The sequence below is a fragment of the Bos javanicus genome, chromosome 15 (genome assembly GCF_032452875.1).
Source record: "Bos javanicus breed banteng chromosome 15, ARS-OSU_banteng_1.0, whole genome shotgun sequence".
NCBI lineage: Eukaryota > Metazoa > Chordata > Mammalia > Artiodactyla > Bovidae > Bos > Bos javanicus.
In genome coordinates this window covers 39,127,357-39,150,068 of record NC_083882.1, presented here as the reverse complement: position 1 = coordinate 39,150,068, position 22,712 = coordinate 39,127,357, and the positions used below count along the sequence as shown (strand labels likewise).

The 22,712-nt window shown below is 38.2% G+C and overlaps 1 protein-coding gene and 1 pseudogene across 3 annotated transcripts in view; one reads left to right on the top strand and one right to left on the bottom strand.

Moving 5' to 3' along the window:
• The window catches only part of FAR1 (fatty acyl-CoA reductase 1), a 77,647-nt gene that overhangs the window by 11,301 nt on the left and 43,634 nt on the right, over positions 1-22,712 (top strand). The gene's annotated exons all lie outside the window — the stretch shown is intronic.
• On the bottom strand, positions 2,167-2,652 carry LOC133261925 (small ribosomal subunit protein eS24-like; annotated as a pseudogene).

Sequence of the window (22,712 nt, the reverse complement as noted above, 5' to 3'; positions counted from 1 at the left end):
GATGGAATTGTATAACACATTCCACAGGTTTATTGAGTGAGTGAAGTCACTCAGTCGTGTCTGACTCTTTGTGACCCTGTGGACTGTAGCCTGCCAGGCTCCTCTGTCCATGGGATTCTCCAGGCAAGAATACTAGAGTGGGTTGCCATTTCCTTCTCCAGGGGATCTACCCAACCCAGGGATCTAACCTGAGTCTCCTGCATTGCAGGCAGGTGCTTTATCCTCTGAGCCACCAGGGAAGCATGAAGTTCAACTAATGGTAATTTTTAATTAGGAATAAGAATAATTATAATTAAAAACCATAACCAGCTAAAGACAACACAGTTTCACCAATGATGATTGATTGTTCCTCTTGAAAATTACAGAATTCCATGTTTTGAGTGTGTGTATTTGGTAGAAGTTTTGCTGCATCTTGAGTTGCAGCATCCAGAGTTAGTAATTGTGTACAAACTGAAGTCTTTGGTACATTCTAATACATACTCATTTTTGCAACTCTTAATAACTGGCTTTATAGTTTATTCAGAAGTAGTCTTGAGGATCAATGGAAGGTCATGCTTTCTAAATCATTTGTAGTTCGTGGGAGGTTTGGCTCATGTTTGTACAGTCATTACCTCAGAAGGCTGATGTGGTAATCAGTGAGCTTCTCAGGCACTTTGCTTACTTAGCCGTGTTTGGAAATTTGTGAAAGGCCAGGCTTTCTCTTACCCTACTGCTCTCCACCCAGGTGCCTTTTCCCAATAAAATCTCTTGCTTTGTCAGCACCTATCTCCTCGGACAGTTCATTTCCGAGTGTTAGACAAGAGCCCAGTTTCGGGCCCTAGAAGGGGTTCCCTTTCCTGCAACAAATGGCGACTCTGGTGGAGACTCTTCTTAACTGAGACTGACATCCTGACTACTCAGGGTACTCAGGGGCCAGCTTGCCTGCCAATGGACCAGACCCAACGGCCGCAACTGAGACCCTTTTGTCCCTGGTCTCCTGACACGGACAACTGGCCAGAGTGCCCCAACTGGTATATTGACCTCTCTCTCCTTCCCTCTCTCTTTCCTCTCCTTAATCCTTCCTATCCTTCCCTGTTTTTCTAGTCCCCCGGTCCTGGACGCAGGAATCTGGTCGAAGGGCCTCAGCCTGAGCTGAGGATTGGAGACTGATCACCTCTTCTTGGCAGAGAACTCGAATTCTGGTTCTGATTTCTGGTAGGGCCGAGTTCCAGTCCTCCCTTCTCTGGAGGCCCAGGGTAAAGTCCCATAATGCCTGGGTATCTGCAGGTGGCAGGAGACGTCTGTAAGACCACCCTTTTGCCCCCCTCTCCCACCTCCTCCCCCTTCTTCTTTCAACCTGGCTTCCTTTCCTCCCTTTGAAAATCTTTGAAGACCTGAGATATTTTCCTACTTGGATCTGAAGTTCTGTGTCTCTATAGGAGGTTTTCTGAGAGACTGTATTCTTGTATTTAAGGGAGAAGGAAATGGCAACCCACTCCAGTGTTCTTGCCAGGAGAATCCCAGGGACGGGGGAGCCTGGTGGGCTGCTGTCTGTGGGGTCGCACAGAGTTGGACACGACTGAAACGACTTAGCGGTAGGCTTTCAAAGAGGTCTACTGAGTTTCTTTATCTCAGGACATTTTGTAGGTCTTTGATGTGCTAATGTATTTTGTAACTCTCCTGGTTAGGGCTAAAGTGTACAGTTTGCCAGTCCCATTTGCCACGATTTGGAAAATGCTGCCTTGGCTGGGTAGAGCCTGTTTTTAAGTTCAGCCTTGGGAACAGATTGAGAAGGATTCATAAGAAAGTGACAAAAGAGAAACAGGAAATACAGCATATAGCAGGAGCTTCAAAGCACTTTTATATCGTTAAAGACATTTGCTGTTGTAATCAGACTAAATAAAACTCTTTTAAACAAAATCTTACTACTTCTATAAAAACAGGGAAATATCTGATTCTGTCAACTTGTTCTTAAAATTACTAAGCTTCATGAATAGGCTTCGATAGCTTTAAATTAGACCACATAGGGCACATGATTAGTAATCTGCCTGAGTCAGTTCTTTGGATAAACTTGTGTGTAGTCTACATGTAATGATCAGGGTATACCTGGAACATTTTCCTGTTAAAGTTAATTTTACTGAATAATTTAAAGTATATATATATTTTTTTATTTCACATAAACATTCTTAGTTTATTAATCATCTTATGAAAAATTTGCATAGTCACTGCAGAATCTTTACTCCTTCTGTTGTCCGGTCTCCAGCTCACTTTTTGCCAGCACCAAGGTTGGCCTTTGCAGTCCTCTTGACTTCCTGCATTCTGTTCTTCGTTCCTTTTGCTGTTTTCTTGAGGTTTTTTCTTATACAGGCCATATCTTGCATGTCAGTGTTTGGGTTCGTTTTTCTTTCTGTAATCTAAGGAATAGTAAAACCTGCCAAAGCTAGTTGTCTTGCCACTACCAAAATGGATTCTGAATCCAAATTCTAAGATGACATCTGGTGTGGTCTTGTACATTTTGGCTAGTTTTACCTAAATTTCTATCTTAGCTACTTTTGCCTTCCCAGGGTGAAGGATATTGATGACAATTTGTTTTTGGTTGGTCATGAACTTCCTGGTCTGGAGAATTACTGTTTCATTCATGATGGTTGCTGATCTTAAAGCAGCCAGAGAGGAAACGAGTGAAATATTTTTATATTAATTTTAGGTATATTGTGAAGTCAGATGGAAACTTTCATGAATTTTTAAGCAAAATAGGATATTTTGATTTCTCTGTTGTTTTGTAGATGTTTAAGAAATCTTATCTTTGGTAATACACTTGAAATATTAGGATACCTTTGTATACGGTATTTCACTTTTCTGAGTTTGAAAGTATTAGGATAGAAATTACATGTATTTATATGAAAATATTTTTATTAGGTAAGGAGAGCCTGTAGCACAATTATTTATCTAAAGAAAAATCATGTGTGACTTTGGAGATTATTTTTTAAGAATTGTTTTCTCCCAGAATGGAATTGAATGCATGTTTTTGCAAGGAGTGGAATTGCTTTTGACCAAACGTGTTAACAAGAGCACAGTCCTTCTTCTATAGGCTTTATGGTAGAAACGTTACCCTACTGATACAGAAAGGAAGGGACAGAAAGGACAGAAAGGAAAATGGGCGTTGCTGAAAAATTTAAGTTTTCTTGTCAGCTGATAATTTTAATGCTGTAGAATTAACATTTCCTCTCTGATGAAGTAAAACTTGATATTTAAAGATGTTTTTGTGTTTGATTTTTATGTCACTTAAAGGAATTATGAGTCTGATTTTTCTTAATGTGTAATTTTCCAGGATAATGAGCCATTTTAACTTGCTAAAGTGCCCTGCTTACACAGCAATGTCAGTATTCAAAATAGTTGTGTAGTGCCCTAAGGACTGATGAACCTACTGAGATTCCTTACTGAGAAGTATCCTAGACATTGGGGAAAATTGGATATAGAGAGTTAAATATTGGCATCAGTATCTGTGTAGGCAAACAGAGTGGCCATTATATTTACTTCAATGGTGCTTACAACAGGGTTAGACACTAGCATCTTTTATTGAAAACCAAGATGCTAGAGCTATTCTTTTGTTTGTGGGAAAAATGCTTTGTAAGCCTTAATTTTTGAAAGGAAAAAGGAACCCACTATTCTTATCAACTTGTACATTTTGAGTTTGGATTTTAGCCCTTTTTTTGTTGTTTATAGCTCACTTGCAGAGGAGGTTTTCATTTATGTTGAGTCTTAAGCAAAAGACTTAAGACTCTCAAGTTATTTTTTTAAAGTTTTTTTGAGTTAATCTTTATATAAATAAAGATTCTGGAGTTATTAAAATATAGTAAAAAGATGTTGCTGCTGCTGCTAAGTCGCTTCAGTTGTGTCCGACTCTGTGCGACCCCATAGACGGCAGCCCACCAGGCTCCCCCGTCCCTGGGATTCTCCCGGCAAGAACACTGGAGTGGGTTGCCATTTCCTTCTCCAGTGCATGAAAGTGAAAAGTGGAAGTGAAGTCGCTCAGTCGTGTCCGACTCTTCAAGACCCCATGGACTGCAGCCTACCAGGCTCCTCCGTCCATGGGATTTTCCAAGCAAGAGTACTGGAGTGGGTTGCTGCTGCCTCTAGATCAGAGTCTATCAAAAATTTTAAAAGAAAATATATGCTCACTTATAATATGAGGCCTCTTAATAGTCTAACTAGAATGAATTGGGTTGTTTTTGGCTACAAGTATGTCAACTCCAAGTAGAAATCTACTGGTTAGAAATTCGCAGTTAAGTGAATATGGAAAAATGAAAATTTTATTAAGTGAATGAGATTATTTGTTAGGCAAAATCAGTTGACCCTGGAGCAACAGTGGGGGTGCCAGTCCTCATGGATGTAAAAAAAAAAATCTATGTGTTAATTTTACAGTTGGCCCTCTGTATCTATGGGCTTGCTTTCCTGGTGTCTCAGATGGTAAAGAATCTGCCTGCAGTGTGGGAGACTTGGGTTCGATCCCTGGGTTGAAAAGATTGCCTGGAAGAGGTCATGGCAATCCACTCCAGTATTCTTGCCTAGAGAATCCCTATGGACAGAGGAGCCTGGTGGGCTACAGTCTTTGTGGGGTTGCCAAGAGTCAGACACGATTGAGTGACTAAGAAACAGCACTCTATGGTTCTGCATCCTCGGGTTCAACTGACTGTGTTACACAGTACTGTAGTATGCATTTATTGAAAAAAATCTGTGCATAATTGCACCCATGTAGTTTGACCTGTGTTGTTCAAGAATCATCTGTACTTTAAAATATGAGACCCATGGGCCATGTTTTAAAAGGCATTTTAGGTGGCTTAAGTATTTCCTATGAAATAGGTCAGACATGGATTAAACGTACTGTTAAACCAGGTTCATTTGCCCTATGTGCAGTAGGCCAAAATGCTTGCAACAGACCCAAAGGTTTGCAGTAGAGAAGGAGTTTATTCAGGAAGCAGCCAAGTGAGGAGGTAGGAGAACAGGTCTCAGATTCGCTTCCCTGAAGGCAAGGGGTTTGCAGTCTTTATGGAATAAAGAAGCAGGGTGGTATTAGGCATGGGGAAAGGTGAATGCTGATAGGGAAAAGCTGAGGTAATCAGTATTCTTTGCAGGTGTATCTAAGTTACATGCTGCTTCTTGAGGTGCATGTTCAAAACTGGGGGCACTTAGCATGATCTAAGGGTGGATTTTTGAGCCCTCTGACATTATTTGTTGGACACTTGCATAGGCCCAGTTTTAGTGTCAGTAGTTCCAACCAAAAATCTTAGCCAGCTTAAACTGGATAAGAGCTGACTCCAAGTTTCTGAAAAGCAGCATAAGCCCCTGGTACAGTAGGGACCCATTCAACAGAGGTATATCTGTAGGGGGTGTTTAAAGAGTCAGAAGAAATAATTAAGATGAGTTTGATCGATGGAAGCAGATTCCAAGCAGAAGGGTTTTTAATAAGGTGTTCCCTTAGTTGCTGTTCTGTAAGACAAGCTCAAGAATTTCTTTTAGTCATCAGTTTGTTAACCTGAGGGACAGTTTCAAATGGTTGACCATTTCAAGAGTCACTTTACCATATTTTCTGTGGCAGATTGTATTTTCTGAAGGTAGTTGTAACAATATCTTCCTTCTCATATGTTCTTTTAGTGTGCCCTTGATTATTCTTTCATCCTAAGGTGGCATTTTATGCCCCCTTCCCTTGAATTTGGGTGATCATGTGATTCACTTGTGAGCAATAAGGTGTGGTCAGAAAAGGTGAGCTCCCTATCCAACTCAACAAAATACTGGTTTTGAAGTCTTCAGCAGCCTTTAAGCTGTATAGCCTGGGATTGCCATGCTATCCCAGACTGCCTCATGTGGACAGACTACATGACTCTAACAGCAGGAGCTGGAACTGTTCAGCTAAAACTGCTTATTAGAGCTCTTCCCAAATTCCTAACTTTGAGATACAGTGAGAGAAAATAAAAATGATTATTGTTGTTTTAAGACATTAAGTTTTAGTGTGATTTTGTTATATAGCAGGAGGTAATCAGAACACTGCTTTCCTTGAATCTGCTACTGTATACTGAAATTTATCAATATACATTATTTATCTGTATGCAGTATTTAGATGAACAGTCAGTGATATATCCCATTGATTTGTTCTGGGATCTGATCTTTAACTTTATTTTGGTCTTTTACCTCTGATACATAAAACTTTTTTCTTCTGTTCTTGCCTGTACCCATTTAGAAAAGCCATTCCATCTCTTAATTAACTATTTAATAGAGTGTGTTTTGGTAATTGACACTGTCATGTTTGTTGGAAAGTGCCCGTGATGTGTTTATTAGGTCATAAGGACACATGATCATCTTTAGAAAGCCTTTTGTTCTGTACTTTAATTTTAGTTACTATGATATTTGACCTTCTGTTAGTTTCCCAGGGTTGCTGTAACAAAGTACTACAAATTGGGTGGCTTAAAATGACAGAAATTTATTGTCTAACAGTTCTGGAGGTTATAAGTCCAAAATCCATGGTCTGTCTGAAACCTGTAAGGAGTCCTTCCTTGCCTCTTACTAATTTTTTCTTAGCAGTTTTGGTATTCCTTCGCTTGTAGCTCTAATGTGTAACTCCAATTTTGCTTTTGTTATCAGGTGGAGTTCTCCCTGTGTATCTCTGTCTTCAAATGCCTCTCCTCTTATAAGGACACCAGTGATGTTGAATTAGAGACCCATTTTGCTCCAGTGTTATATCAGTTACCTTAACTAATTATACTTGAACGACCCTGTTTCCAAATAAGTCACATTCCGAAATCCTAGGGATTAGGATTTCAACATGTCTTTTTAGGAGGATCACAATTCGCTCCATAACAGGCTTCGAGAGAGATCGGTATAATTATGTTTTAAACCGTTTACACATTTTTACTCCAGCCTCCCTGGTAGCTCAGATGATAAAGAATCTGCCTGCAATACAGGAGACACAGGTTTGATCCCTGGGTCAGGAAGATCCCTGGCGAAGGGAATGGCAACCCACTCCAGTATCCTTGCTGGGAGAATTCCATGGACAGACCATGGAGTCACAAAGAGTTGGCCATGACTGAGTGACTAACACTTTCACTTTTCACTCCAGATTATATGTGAATGGGGTTTTTAATCAGTGACCTTGAGGAAGCTCTGTTCTCTGCATTTTAGGTCCTCCTCCCTCTGGCATACACACATAGTATACCTAAAATTTGATAGTATTTTTTTACTGTTAGACTTATTGACCCTTTTGAGAATCTGATAAAAGCAGTGGATTTTTTCCTCTAGAATAATGTAGAGAGATAAGCATAGGATTGCACACTTTAACACACACACATATAAACAAACTCAGAAAAGTATTTTTCATGAAACTAAGTGTTCTTGGATACCCACCTCCATGCAATCCTGTTCATGAACTTCTGGATTAGAAAGATATTAATTCCTAGCAGTTACAGATACCTAATCTCAATTTCCCTTTTAGTGGAAAAGCAAATGAAATGGAAAAACAATAAGGAAGAAGCAGAAGTTATGTATATGGGATATCCTCATGGTCATCATTGTAACTCAGTGTAGCTTTTGGGGGAATTTTCATACTTAGGTAATATTTACTTTGTGCTTAGTCTCTTTTCTGCTTCCAATCCCATTCCTTTAGCCATGTAATACTTTTATGTAGAAAAGAATAGGTACTTTTAGACCTATTACTTAAAGCCCGTGTGCCACAACTGTTGAGCCTGTGCTCTACACAGAATATAAACAGACTTTGTATCTTCCGCAGTGTTGGGGTTAGCTCTTGACCTCTTTACCTTCTGTGTTATTTTTTGATTATTGTATCAAGATTTTGATTTTTGTATCAACATGGTAGTGGTCTAGGGTTTCTGAGTCTATGACTGGATTGTATACTCGGTGCTCTTCTTCATTTGTAGCCTTTTCTCCAAAACAGTCTTGCCCAGGCTTCAGCCCTGAACAACTTAATGGACTTCCCTTTTAAAAATAAAGATATTTTTAGTCTATCTTAAAAAAGGCTATCGGTCATGTCTTTGTTTTGCATTTAGTTTGTGGCATATCTGTATAAATGAAGCCTGGCATTCATTTATTGATTTTTTTAAAAGATGTAACAGTCGAGTATTTACTGTCCATTTTAATGATATGCACATTAACTCTAGTAATAGTGGAATCATAGGCAATGAATATTTAGACTGTGCTGGTTTCCCATTGATAACCTTTCTTAGTTCATTTTTCTGAATGTGAAATATTCAGAATCTTTATTTAGAAATGACAGGAGTGGGCAGACTATAACCTACGAACTGTCTTCCTGTTTTTGTGAATAAAGTTTTATTGGAACACAACCATGTCTATTTGCTTACTGGTCATGGCTGATTTTGTGCCCCAAATGGCAGAATTGAGTAGTTGCTGCTAAGATTGTATGGCCCACACGCCGAAAATATTTATTACTTGACCCTTTACTGAAAACCTTTGCTGACTCTTGGTTCAAAATATTTTGGAATTCATTCCTCCCTTTTAAGAATATTTGAAGTTTTTTTTGTTGTGGTTTTGTTTTTCAGTCATAGAATCTAAGGGATATTATAAGGCCATTTAGTTCAGCATTCTATCTACTGCTGCTTGAGTTTCCTTGAGTACTCCTGCCAAGTTGTCCTCCAGCTTAGAGGTGTAGGATGATGTGACAAAACAGCATTGGATGTGACTGTGCTAAGCACAGAATTGTCCCTAACTGGGAGTCAATCAGTGACTCCCCATGGAAGGATAGATGAAGTAGATTATTCTTTGTTTTCCCCACTGTCTCCATTGCTAGGTTAATGTTTTCCCCACTGTCTCCATTGGTAGACATGTTAGAGGCACAGAGGAGTCAGTTTTTAAGAGGAAGACAGCTAAACAGATCCTTCTTTAACTGAGGTGGAAATTTATAGGAAGCTGGAATGAATGTTTGGACATTGTCTAGAGACTTTCATATTCAGTGCTTCGTTTTTCTAAACAAATTTGTAGCAGCTAAAACTTAGAACTACAACTATCTTTTGTCAGCTTTTACTGTTTGTGTTCAGTAAATACTGGTACAGAAAAAAAACATACAGGTAGAGCCAATCTCACTGCAGACCTTCACTGCAGTATTTGGTACTTTTGTGTACTTGATTCCTTGGTGAGCATGATGAATGTAGAGGTCCTCTCAAGAGATGGGAGAAAGGGGTATCTGATCCAAAGATCAACGTTATCCTGATGGGGGAAGAATTTCTCACATTCCATTTAGGAAATCCAGCCTGTTAAAATCTTGTTAAACAGCAGTTTCGCAGTTAAAGCACCTTCTTGTTTTTAATCTAGTAGGTTTTCCATCTAATAAAGAAATGGAGGGCTTCCCTGTTAGTTCAGTGGTAGAGTCTGCCCACCATTGCAGGAGACATAGGTTCAATCCTTGGTCTGGGAAGATCCCACATGCGGGGCAGCTAAGCCCTGTGCACCACAACTGTTGAGCCTGTGCTGAATAGTCCAGGAGCCCTAGAGCCTGTGCTTCGCAACAAGAGAAGCCATTGCAGTGAGAAGCCTACACACCACAACTAAAGAGCCGCCCCTGCTTGCTGCAACTAGAGAAAGACTCACGTAGCGGCAAAGACCAAAATAAATGAAAATGTGCTAGCCAAAAATAAATGAAAAGAAAAAGGAAAAGCTCAGGTAATAAAGATTACCAGAAGAAAGGTAAATACTGTGTATCTTTACACAATGATACTCTTCTATTTTCACTTTAAAAAGATTTTTCAAACTTTTTTTTCCCTCTTAGATGAAAGGGAGTTTGTAAATTGTTAGAGGACAAAAGGTAATGGAGACTGGCTAATTGATGGGAAAATACACTCTTTCAAATTTTTTTGGTACCTTCTTATTTTTCTGTTTTACAAAAATAGTGGTTTTTAAAAATATATAACACATGCACTGGATATATAATGAAAAACAAATGTCTATAATTTCTCTTCTTGAGTTATCCAGTTCTCCCTCCCAGAGGCAACCTTTATTACCAAGTTTTTGGCTTTTTTTGCTAGAAAAATCTTATTTATTTGTAAGCATATGCATTCAGTTTTTCATTCTTTTCCCATAAAAGGTGGTATATCATACAGTATATTACATCTTGGCCTTTAATATAAGTCATGAATCTGTGTTTCATGTCAATATAAGCTGAACCACCTCTTCCCTCTTTTAGTCCTCAGAGGTTTAGTTTAAACCTTCTAAAATCATTAATTTCCTTCTCAGAATTACAAAATGAGTTTATGTGCATGTGACTGTAATAGTATATAATCCAGAGATAAATTAGCTATGAATTGGGCTGCCCCGATAGCTCAGAGGGTAAAGCGTCTGCCTGCAATGCACGAGACCTGGGTTCGATCCCTGGGCTGGGAAGATCCCCTGGAGAAGGAAATGGCAACCCACTCCAGTATTCTTGCTTGGAGAATCCCACGGATGGAGGAGCATGGTAGGCTACAGTCCACCAGGTCGCAAAGAGTCGGACATGACTGAGCAACTTCACTTGGACTTTTACTTTGGTAATACAATTTTTTTCCTAGTCTAAAAATTATGCCCATAAGTAAATGATTATTTGCAGGAAAAAAAGATAAATTAATGATTTTTAGACTGAAATATTATATAATAGATCAGACTGATTGTTGAGGGACTATACTGAGAAATCATTGACAAAGAAGTAGAGGAAAGATGAATACAGAAGTGTAATTATGTGCCCAGCCTTAATCTTACACAAATGCTATGAAGTGAAGGGTGGGAGGTATATATGCTGTCTATATGTTTTTAGAGATGAGGAAACTGCAGAAACAAACAGATAAGTAAGCTCACCCCCAAGATAAATGAGTGCACCTGGATTCTAGCCCAACCCTGCCAGACTCAGGTCCCTGCTGCATTATGGCACTGGGTTGTCTGAAAGGATTGTTCCACAAAGTGAGCCTAATTTACTTATCAGGAAACAGTTTATAACAGGACCAGATTCAATAGAATACTGAAAATGGCCTCACTAGAGACTTGGTTTTTTAATAGCTTATGTAGGGGAGGAAAAACTTTTCTTCTATCCCTTTATGCTCTATGACTGAGGCTTGCAAATCAAAATGACAAAAGACAGATTAATAGAAAAGGCATACATATGTTTTTTAATTTGCATAAGAAAGGCGATGGCACCCCACTCCAGTTCTCTTGCCTGGAAAATCCCATGGACAGAGGAGCCTGGTAGGCTGCAGTCCATGGGGTCGCTAAGAGTCGGGCACGACTGAGCGACTTCATTTGCACTTTTCACTTTCATGCATTGGAGAAGGAAATGGCAGCCCACTCCGGTGTTCTTGCCTGGAGAATCCCAGGGACCAGGGAGCCTGGTGGGCTGCTGTCTATGGGGTCGCACAGAGTCAGACACAACTGAAGCGACTTAGCAGCAAGGGCATCACAGAAAAGTGAAGACCCGAAAGGGTAGTTTTCACTTTGAGACTTGGGAGCTTATATACCATATTAAAAAGGGTTATAAATTATGGAGACGTGACTAGACACAAAGGAGTTTGGACTTTAGGGGCAATATATTGTGGGAAGGTAAATATGTGGGAAAACCAATAGAAGATATGGGTTATTTTAGTAAAGTTTTTGCATCTTGGTGCTAACTTTCCATCTTATTTATCACCATAGAACTCACTCAGAGAGTCCTCATTATGGCAGCCCTCATTTCTTGGAAGTTTCTGCTTTTTTTTTTTTTTCATGTAAAAATGTTCTTTTATTTATTTTTTTTTAATTTAAAAAAAATTATACATGTGTTCCCCATCCTGAACCCTCCTCCCTCCTCCCTCCCCATACCATCCCACTGGGTCATCCCAGTGCACCAGCCCCAAGCATCCAGCATCGTGCATTGAACCTGGACTGGCATCTCATTTCATACATGACATTTCACATGTTTCAATGCCATTCTCCCAAATCTTGCCACCCTCTCCCTCTCCCACAGAGTCCATAAGACTGTTCTATACATCAGTGTCTCTTTTGCTGTCTCGTATACAGGGTTATCATTACCATCTTTCTAAATTCCATATATATGCGTTAGTATGCTGTATTGGTGTTTGTCCTTCTGGCTTACTTCACTCTGTATAATAGGCTCCAGTTTCATCCACCTCATTAGAACTGATTCAAATGTATTCTTTTTAATGGCTGAGTAATACTCCATTGTGTATATGTACCACAGCTTTCTTATCCATTCATCTGCTGATGGACATCTAGGTTGCTTCCATGTCCTGGCTATTATACACAGTGCTGCGATGAACATTGGGGTACACGTGTCTCTTTCCCTTCTGGTTTCCTCAGTGTGTATGCCCAGCAGTGGGATTGCTGGATCATAAGGCAGTTCTATTTCCAGTTTTTTAAGGAATCTCCACACTGTTCTCCATAGTGGCTGTACTAGTTTGCATTCCCACCAACAGTGTAAGAGGGTTCCCTTTTCTCCACACCCTCTCCAGCATTTATTATTTGTAGACTTTTGGATCGCAGCCATTCTGACTGGTGTGAAATGGTATCTCATAGTGGTTTTGATTTGCATTTCTCTGATAATGAGTGATGTTGAGCATCTTTTCTTGTGTTTGTTAGCCATCTGTATGTCTTCTTTGGAGAAATGTCTATTTAGATCTTTGGCCCATTTTTTGATTGGGTCATTTATTTTTCTGGAGTTTAGCTGGAGGAGTTGCTTGTATATTTTTGAGATTAGTTGTTTGTCGGTTGCTTCATTTGCTATTATTTTCTCCCATTCTGAAGGCTGTCTTTTCACCTTGCTAATAGTTTCCTTTGATGTGCAGAAGCTTTTAATGAGCTTCAAATGAAGGAAGGTCTGAGAAGAATTCTTTCTGCGTATGTTAGATCTCACTTCCTTCAGCTCAAAGTAATCCATGTGCCATTAGTGACAATTTGGGAGTACAAATTTCTGAGCCCATGCCCCATTACACAAAACTCACTGTTTTTCAAAGGTAGTTAAGTGTAGTATGTAGTATTTATATATATTTATATATAGGTATAGATATTTGTATATATTGTTACAGGTGTTTGTAGAAACATGTTTGAATTTTGTTATCAATCTTAAGCAAGACCTTATGCTCTCAGAGCTTCTTGTCTGCCTTATCTTATTACCTGTACTACCCTGAGGTTTTTTTTTTAAATTTATTCCAATAAATAATTATATTTAGGAAAAGTCTTTCAGTGGATCGGGTAGAGTAGACTTGGAAATAAATCCACTAACCTTTGATAAGTGTTTACTTCTTAACCCAAGAATGTTGTCTTTTTATTTAAACTGATAATGGTAATAATTAAGTCTACCTTGGTGGCCTTGTGGGTCAAATTCTGAGTTTGACAGTAGACCTTTTCCTTTCTCATTCTCTTTGTTGGGTACCTCTGGAAATGGCCTTCAGGGAAATACTGGTAAAGTCTACAGCCTTTGAGTTTTAACTGTTAAAGAGTCTACCTGCATTAAGGAAGAAAAATTATTAAGAAGACTTGTAGGAAATTGTATCTGAAAGCATGAGAGATACAGTTTTTAGTGCTTAAACTTCTCCTTTTCCTGCTTGCCTTAATTATTTATTTTTCTTATCACTGGTGAGTCTTCTATAAAGCTTTACTTCAAGCCCATGGATCCACCTTGTTCCTTCCTCGCACCATATCCTAATCTCCAAGTGCTGTTCACATTTGTGTTTCTGCTTAGCAAGTGTCTGAAACAACTACTTGAAATGTGTTAAAATTTTAATTTGAGTTGTTCTTAGCTTTAATATAGGCAAGAAAATGAAGTCGCTTAGTAGCATCCAACTCTTTGCAACCCCATGGACTGCAGCCTCCCAGGCTCCTCCATCCATGGGATTTTCCAGGCAAGAGTAGTGAAGTGGGTTGCCATTTTCTTCTCCAGGGGATCTTCCCGACTCAGGGATTGAACCCGGGTCTCCCGCATTGCAGGCGGACGCTTTACCCTCTAAGCCACCAGGGAAGCCCAATATAGGCAAAGGAACTCCCATTTCTTGGCACTAAAGAGCTACTTTTTGGGGGCAGATTTTTACGGTTTTCTTGGTTTTGTAATACCCCAATCTCTCACTTTGATTGCTTTGTTTGTTTAAATAACTTTTTACAAGTTGAAAATGAGAGAAAACTTACCTAATTATTTTATCTTAACTAGGTTTCTAAAAGTAATGAGACAACATGATTGGCTTTTCATTAATATTGGGACTTTTATTAAGAGAATAGTTATTTTTCAAAGGTGCAGTTTATGTTGATTGGTGGGTGCTGTCTTAGAATTATCTGTGGTTTCTCTGTTTGTTTCCCTTTCAGTCTCTTTTTGCCCATGAGGCCTGCGTGTTCTCCTTTTATGAATAAGGGAACAGGTTCGGAGTAGTAGTTTTATCTTAGGATCTCATGGCTTCAAAGTGGCAGAGCCTGGACTTGAGCTTCTAGCAAGTGAATGTATCTTAGTTTCAGTAGCTTTGTAATATGTTCTCTTAATGTAAGTTTACATGCATAATATAAAACCCACTAGCAAAACCCACTTTAGCAAGAAAGCCTTGAAAGTAATTGTGATATTTGGTACCCATCATTTTGCTGGTCTTCCAAAAGATTTCTGCCTCTTTAACTTTTGAACCATAGGATAAGGTACTTTTTGAAGAAGATACCCAGCTGCCACTGCTCGGTGGTTTTCCTAAGACAGTTCAAGAACAGTGAAAATAAATATGAGTCATGTTTCACTGCTTCTCTGCCCTGGCACATGGAAATAATACTGCTGCTTTTCTCATTCTTGCAGTGCTTCAGATACTTTTCAACGGATCATAGGAGCATTAGATATCTTTTCATTTCAGTAAAATCACATAGTAAGAATCTAAACTGCATGTTCTGGAAGGATTGGCAGCATTTCTCTCCTGGCTTTTGCTTTTCCGGTAGTTTTTGGCCATACTGACAGGACTCTGGAAAATGTGATCAGTCTAAGACTTTGCTTAAAAAAATTCTCATTTGTACTGGCTTTGCCAGTAAGTTTAAATAGGGTAAAGTGTATTGGTGGGTGGAGGATCAAGAATACCTGGAAACAGAGTGTAAAAATACTTGGTGCTTGTAAAGTTTGTGGTTGCATTGTGATAAAGTTGGGGAATTGTGGAAGTCTGTTCGTTCTTCCATGAAGAAAACCCTAAAGATAAAATCACGTGCAGATAGTTTTAAGCTAAATACCTGAAACTAATAAGCAGTTTCATTTTATAGTTCTTTTAGTCTTTATACTCTTAAGGAGAGAGTATTAAGATTGGTAAAAATTTTTGTTATTTGATGTTAACAAACTGGCTGTTTAGGCTTTATAGGGAGGGTGTTCTCCCTGATAGATAAGGAAGAAAGTACTTAGATGTGATTTTTTTTAGGGTTGAGCCAAGCATGTATTCAGGCTATAAGTCCTCAGTGATTAAAGGGAAAATTTGCTTAGTATCTTTTTCTGTCTTAAATGCAAGTGTACACCTCTGGAAAACTTTCTGGTGCCTGGTATCTGGTAGGTGCTTAATAAATATTTGTTGAACAAATTTTTACAAAGGAAGGAAATGAAGCTCAGAGAATTAGATAACTTGCTCTAGGTCATGTGCTCAGGACACTGTGTTTAACATATATTTAGTATGTAGTTGTTATTAGTATTTACCAGATTTGTTAGGTGTATTGATGCAGAATTATTCTTCATTTCTCCCCTATGACAACTTTAATGCTCTATAGTTTTAATTAGATTTGGGGTTGGCAAAGTCTTGAAATAGTCTTTTTATTTATTTAATTTTGATCTTTTTTATTTTTTAAATTATGAAAGTGTGATAACACATTTGCAGGAGACTTGGAAAATACAGAAAACAGTTACATATAGCTTCACTATATATTACAGTTATTTTTAAAGTAGATATTAAGAGTTTTAGTTGGAGTTTCAATATCAGACTCTCAAAAATTAATAGAACAAATAGACAGAAAAGTAGAAGGATATAGTAGACTTGAAAAGCACTGTGAACTAATTCAACATGATTAAGATTTATACAATTTTCACACAACAGGATACACATTCTGTTCAAGTTCCCATAGACTATAAACCAGGAAACACTGAAACTAAAACAAGGGATCTAAAACAAGGTGCAGAAATTTCACAGTCTACAGGTCCTGAAATCATACAGAGTTTGTTCTCTTATCACTGTGGAATTATGTTAGAAATCAATATCAAAAGATAGTTGGAAATAACCTACATGTTTTCAAGTGCAGTTTGACATTTACCCAGAGGAATCTTTGATTTAACCATTGAAAACTTTGATAAAATTAAAAGACTGGAAAAAACAGAGGATGATTGCAGAGAAGAAGAAAGCATTTAAATGAGAAATTAATAACAAGGACATTAAAAAACCCCATTGTATTTGGAAATTTAATGTCTTCTTTTAAATGATGGATGTATCTAAGAAACCATTACAAGGAAAAGTAGAAAATATTTGTAATAGAGTAAAAATGAAAAGAGAATTTATCAGTATTTGTTGCATGCAGCTGAAGCTGTTCGTTGCAACTAAATACAATGTAGAATCTTGAAAGTATGAAGACAGATAGTGGACACTAGCATAAAATTTTGTGAAATTTGAACAAAATCTGTACCTTAGTTAATACTGTATCATGTTTCCTATTTTGTTTTTTACAACACAATATTTCTTTATGTTTTCAGAATTGGATTAGAGATTTCAAGCCTCATTCAAATTAAAAAAAAAAATCTCTAAAATAATAACTGGACTAGAGACTTCTAGCAGTAATGCTGGATGCCAGAATGAATTCACCATATCAAAAGTTTTGAGTGAATATAAATTAGAAATCTGGCATTCTATTCCTACTTAGACAGGTGGAACCAAAATGTCATTAATTTTTTAGGTAAGCAAAAGTTTAAAGTTTTCTATAATATGTACATTTGTACATACACTCTCTTTTTATATGTATCAGAAGCTTTTCTACACTTGATAAAAACTTGAGAAAGAGCAACAAAAAAGAGATAGGGAAATTGGAAAACATAAACTAAATGAAATGGGAGTACTTAATACGAAATAGGAAAAGTGAAACCAACTAGATAAAAGTAAAAGATCATCATATAGTCCAGTTGTTTTTAAACATGGCAGCTCATTAGAATCACATCTGGAGCTTTGGAGAAAAAAAAATACCTGTGGCATTTGTATTAAAAAAAAAAAAAAATTCCAAGGTGATTCTAATGTGCATCTGGGTTTTAAAAAGTAATTACAGGTTTTTCTATTAAATGGTAGTTTTAGTGATATAGAATCCTATTATTTTCTGTTAACCAGTCAGGGATACAGTGTTAGTAAAATGAATAATAGTGACATAATCTCAGAAGTAAAAGATGTTTATCAGTTTTCACAATCAATAGCCAGACAAAAAAGATCATTACAATTGCAAGCCATAATGGAAACATGATTAACCTAACAATGTAAAATAACTACATACAGTTTGGGGAGTTAAATAGAGTGATGTGGTAAGTGGAAGTGAATGCATGCAAGTTTTTCATCCACCCAGTCTGTGTCTTTTGGTTGATGCATTTAATCCATTTACATTTAAGGTAATTATCGCTGTTTATGATCCTATTACCGTTTTCATTTGTTTGGGGTTTATTTTTTGTAGGTCTTTTCCTTCTCTTGTGTTTCCTGCCTTAAGAAGTTCCTTTAGTATTTGTTTTATAGGTGGTTTGGTGGTACTTTGGCTTGTCTGTAAAGCTTTTGATTTCTCCACCAAATCTGAACTAGAGTCTGGCTGAGTGTTCTTATTTGTAGGTTGTTCCCTTTCAACACTTAAAATATATTGTGCCATTCCTTTCTGGCTTGTAGAGTTCCTATTGAGAAATCAGCTGATAACCTTGTAGGCCTTTCCTTGTATGTTATTGTTGTTTTCTCTTGTTGATTTTAATAGTTTATCTTTGTCTTTAATGTTTGTCAGTTTTGTTACTGTGTGTCTCAGTGTGTTCCTCCTTGGGTTTATCCTGCCTGGGGCTCTCTGTGCTTCCTGGACTTGTTGACTAACGTCTGAAGCAAGTGAAGATCTCCTTTATGCTTCATTATCTCTTCAGGCCTTTCCCATTTTTCTTTTCTTTTTACTGAATTTGTAGCTCTTCATATATTCTGGGTAGTAATTGCATTATGCATGCTACTACAAATATCTTTTACCTGGTTTGCCTTTTCTCTCTATTAATAGTGGTGTGAGATGAACTCAGTTTTAGTGGTTTCCAGTTTGTCAACATTTTTCCTTTTTGATTAGTACTACTTGTGTCCACCAACCTAGATAGCATATTCAAAAGCAGAGACATTACTTTGCCAACAAAGGTTCATCTAGTCAAGGCTATGGTTTTTCCTGTGGTCATGTAGGGATGTGAGAGTTGGACTGTGAAGAAGGCTGAGCGCTGAAGAATTGATGCTTTTGAACTGTGCTGTTGGAGAAGACTCTTGAGAGTCCCTTGGGCTGCAAGGAGATCCAACCAGTCCATTCTGAAGGAGATCAGCCCTGGGTGTTCATTGGAGGGACTGATGCTAAAGCTGAAACTCCAGTACTTTGGCCACCTCATGCGAAGAGTTGACTCACTGGAAAAGACCCTGATGCTGGGAGGGATTGGGGGCAAGAGGAGAAGGGGATGACAGAGGATGAGATGGCTGGATGGCATCACTGACTCGATGGATGTGAGTGTCAGTGAACTCCAGGAGTTGGTGATGGACAGGGAGGCCTGGCATGCTGCGATTCATGGGGTCGCAAAGAGTCGGACACGACTGAGTGACTGATCTGATCTGATCTGATGATATATTGTAGTCTTTTCTTCTTGTCTCAATACCATGTTTCTGTAGCTTAATAATACATCTTAATACATGATAATGTAAGTTCTTTAGCTTTGTTGTTCTCATTGCTTGTCTTGGCTACTCTTGGCCCTTTGCATTTCTGTATCATTTTAGAGGCTTAGTTTCTATACCTAAACAAGAACAGCTTAAACTTTGGTTAATGTGTTGAATCTGAGGAATATAGTATACACATCTTTCTAGTTATTTAAGTATTGTTTAACTTCTCTCAATATTTTTTAGTTTTCAGTTAGTATCTTTTACATTTACTTCTAATTTTTGGTATTTTCAAAAATAATTCATTAAAGTATAATTCAAATAATATAAAATTGATCATTTTAAAATGAAAAATTCACTAACATTTATTCCATTCAATGTTGTGCAGCTACTGCCTTTGTCTAGTTCCTAAACATTTCTGTCTCTCCAGAGTAAAGCTCCTTAAGTAGTTTTCCTCCATTGCCCACTCTCTTCACCCTTTAGTTCAGTTCAGTCGCTTAGTCGTGTCCAACTCTTTGCGACCCCATGAATCTCAGCACGCCAGGCCTCCCTGTCCATCACCAACTCCTGGAGTTTACCCAAACTCATGTCCATCGAGTCGGTGATGCCATCCAGCCATCTCATCCTCTGTCGCCCCCTTCTCCTCCTGCCCCCAATCCCTCCCAGCATCAGGGTCTTTTCCAGTGAGTCAACTCTTCACATGAGGTGGCCAAAGTATTGGAGTTTCAGCTTCAGCATCAGTCCTTCCAATGAACACCCAGGACTGATCTCTAGGATGGACTGGTTGGATCTCCTTGCAGTCCAAGGGACTCTCAAGAGTCTTCTCCAACACCATGGTTCAAAAGCATCAATTCTTCGGCACTCAGCTTTCTTCACAGTCCAACTCTCACATCCATACATGACCACTGGAAAAACTTGAGTAGACGGATCTTTGTTGGCAAAGTAACATCTCTGCTTTTCAATATGCTATCTAGGTTGATCATAACTTTCTTTCCAAGGAGTAAGCATCTTTTCATTTCATGGCTGCAGTCACCATCTGCAGTGATTTTGGAGCCCCCCAAAATAAAGCCTGCCACTGTTTCCACTGTTTCCCCATCTATCTGCCGTAAAGTGATGGGACCAGATGCCATGATCTTAAGTTTTCTGAGTGCTGAGCTTTAAGTCAACTTTTTCACTCTCCTCTTTTACTTTCATCAAGAGCCTTTTTAGTTCCTCTTCACTTTCTGCCATAAGGGTGGTGTCATCTGTATATCTGAGGTTATTGATATTTCTCCCGGCAGTCTTGATTCCAGTTTGTGCTTCTTCTAGCCCAGCGTTTCTCATGATGTACTCTGCATATAAGTTAAATAAGCAGGGTGACAATATGCAGCCTTGATGTACTCCTTTTCCTATTTGGAACCAGTCTGTTGTTCCATGTCCAGTTCTAACTGTTGCTTCCTGACTTGCATATAGGTTTCTCACCCTTCAGCCCCTGCCAACTGCTAGTGTGCATTCTGTCTCTATGGATTATCTATTCTGGTTATTTCATGTAAATGAAATCCTGTAGTATGTGATCTTCTATATCTGGCCTTTTAAAGTTAGCATGTTTTTGAGATTCATCCTCATTGTGTAGTACATGTCAGTATACTTCATTCCTTTTTGTGAATGAGTAGACTCTGTGTATATACCATGATCTGTTGATCCATTCATTTGTTGCTTTTTGGGCTGTTGTGAACACTGCTACTGTAAACAGATGTATACATGTACTTTTTTGAGTACCTATTTGCAGTTCTTTTGGGGTATATATCTAGGAGTGCCATCACTTCATGGCAAATAGATGAGGAACAATGGAAACAGTGACAGACTATTTTCTTGGGCTCCAAAACCACTGAACGGTGACTGCAGCTATGAAATTAAAAGACACTTGCTCCTTGGAAGAAAAACAACAACAAACCTAGACAGCATATTAAAAAGCAGAGATATTATTTTGCCTACAATGGTCCATGTAGTGAAAGCTCTGGTTTTTCCACTAGTCATGTACAGATGTGAGAGCTGGACAATAAAAATGGCTGAGAGCAGAATTGATGCCTTCAAACTGTGGTGCTGGAGAAGACTCTTGAGAGTCCCTTGGACAGCGAGTAGATCTAACCTGTCAATCCTAAAGGAAATCAGTCCTAAATATTCATTGGAAGGACTGATGTTGAAGCTGAAACTCCAATACTTTGGCCACCTGATGTGAAGAACATTTCATTGGAAAAGACCCTGATGCTGGGAAAGATTGAAGGCAGGAGGAGAAGGGGACGACGGAGGATGAGATGGTTGGGTGGCATCACCGATGCGATGGACATGAGTTTGACTAGGCTCCAGGAGTTGGTGATGGACAGGGATGCCTGGTGTGCTGCAGTCCATTAGGTCAAAAAAGTTGAACATGACTGAGGGACTAAACAACCACCTCCTAGGAGTGGAATTGCAGAGTCATGATAAGTATGTGTTTAACTTTTTGAGAAACTGCCAAACTTTCCTATCATCAGCTGAATCATTTTTCATTCTCTTCATCAGTGTACAGGAGTTCTAGTTTCTCTATATCCTTATCAATTGCTAGTTGTTATTGTCCATAATTTTCAGGGCTTTTGTATGGTATTATAAGTGGTATAGTTTTTTTTTAACTTTGTTTCCTGTGTTTTGCTGGTGTATAGAGATGCACTTTTTTATATATATATATATATATAAACTTTATAACTGGTGACCTTTTTAAATTCACTTGGTAATTCTGATAGTTACTTACGTATTGATTGAATTTTCTACACACATTTGCATTTATGATTTCCAGTGCTTTCTTATTCTGTATTCCTTTTTCATAGTAGTTTATTATTTGATGGATGGGCAGTATTCTTGTTGAATGACTTAGAGGGTATTTATTAGAATTTAAATTTTCTTTTAATTTTTTACTTCTTTAGTGTTCTTTGTGATTGATTCTGTTGCTTTTCATGTTGGTCCTTCTTAATTTTCTTAAATATTTGATGATCCTTAGTTATCCATATTTATGAAGGACTAGAATGGTTGATTTTGGTAGCTGATACTGGCTTCCTCTCAGTTTTCTGAAGTCTGTTTTTCCAAGAGAGCTTTCTCTCCAAGTGGAATTACTGAGAGCTCTGTATGAATTTGTTTTAAGGGCCAGCAGCATTCAGATAGCCTGGGGACCTAAAATTTATTTCTGGGGATCCAGTGCTCTGAAGACTTCTTTTGTTTTGGTTGTTTTTGTTTCTCTCAATGCCCCGTCTTCCCTGCCTGCATTTGTGGATGTTAAGAGCGGCTTCAAGCTCAGCCTTCCTTCTCTTTCATCCCTGGTGCCCGTGCTGGGTGTTCTCAGCAGTTCTGGGTACTAAGTCAGGAGCCAAAGTTTATAGAGGAAGTAAGACTGTTGGGAGTGGCTCTGCTTTTCTCTGAGCAACCTTTAGTTACCTTGATTACTCTATGCTTTAATTTAGCTTCTTGATCCTGAACTTGGGTTTTTCTCTTTAGAGGATTGAGATAGTTCTTACCTCATTTTGGTCCTTTCCTATGTTTGTTTTGCTTAGGTTTTATTTCTTCTGCTGTGACTTTTCTATCATTTTAGTCTCATTTATTTATTTTTTCCTATCTTCCTTCTTTTCTTACTGCTTGTTAATCAGTTTTCAGAATGTAATTAATTTTTTTATAATTGTGAGAAATTTAGGGGTAAAATACATGTATCTATTTCTTAGCTTAAATAAAACACAAATACAGTTGAAGCTCCTCATTCTCTTGTCTGATTGTGTTACACTCTCTCTAATGCACCCATAAAGATTATCATGTGTGTGCATTTCTAAACAATAAATGGCATTCTTTTAAATATGTTTGAACCTTAAATAGTGACAT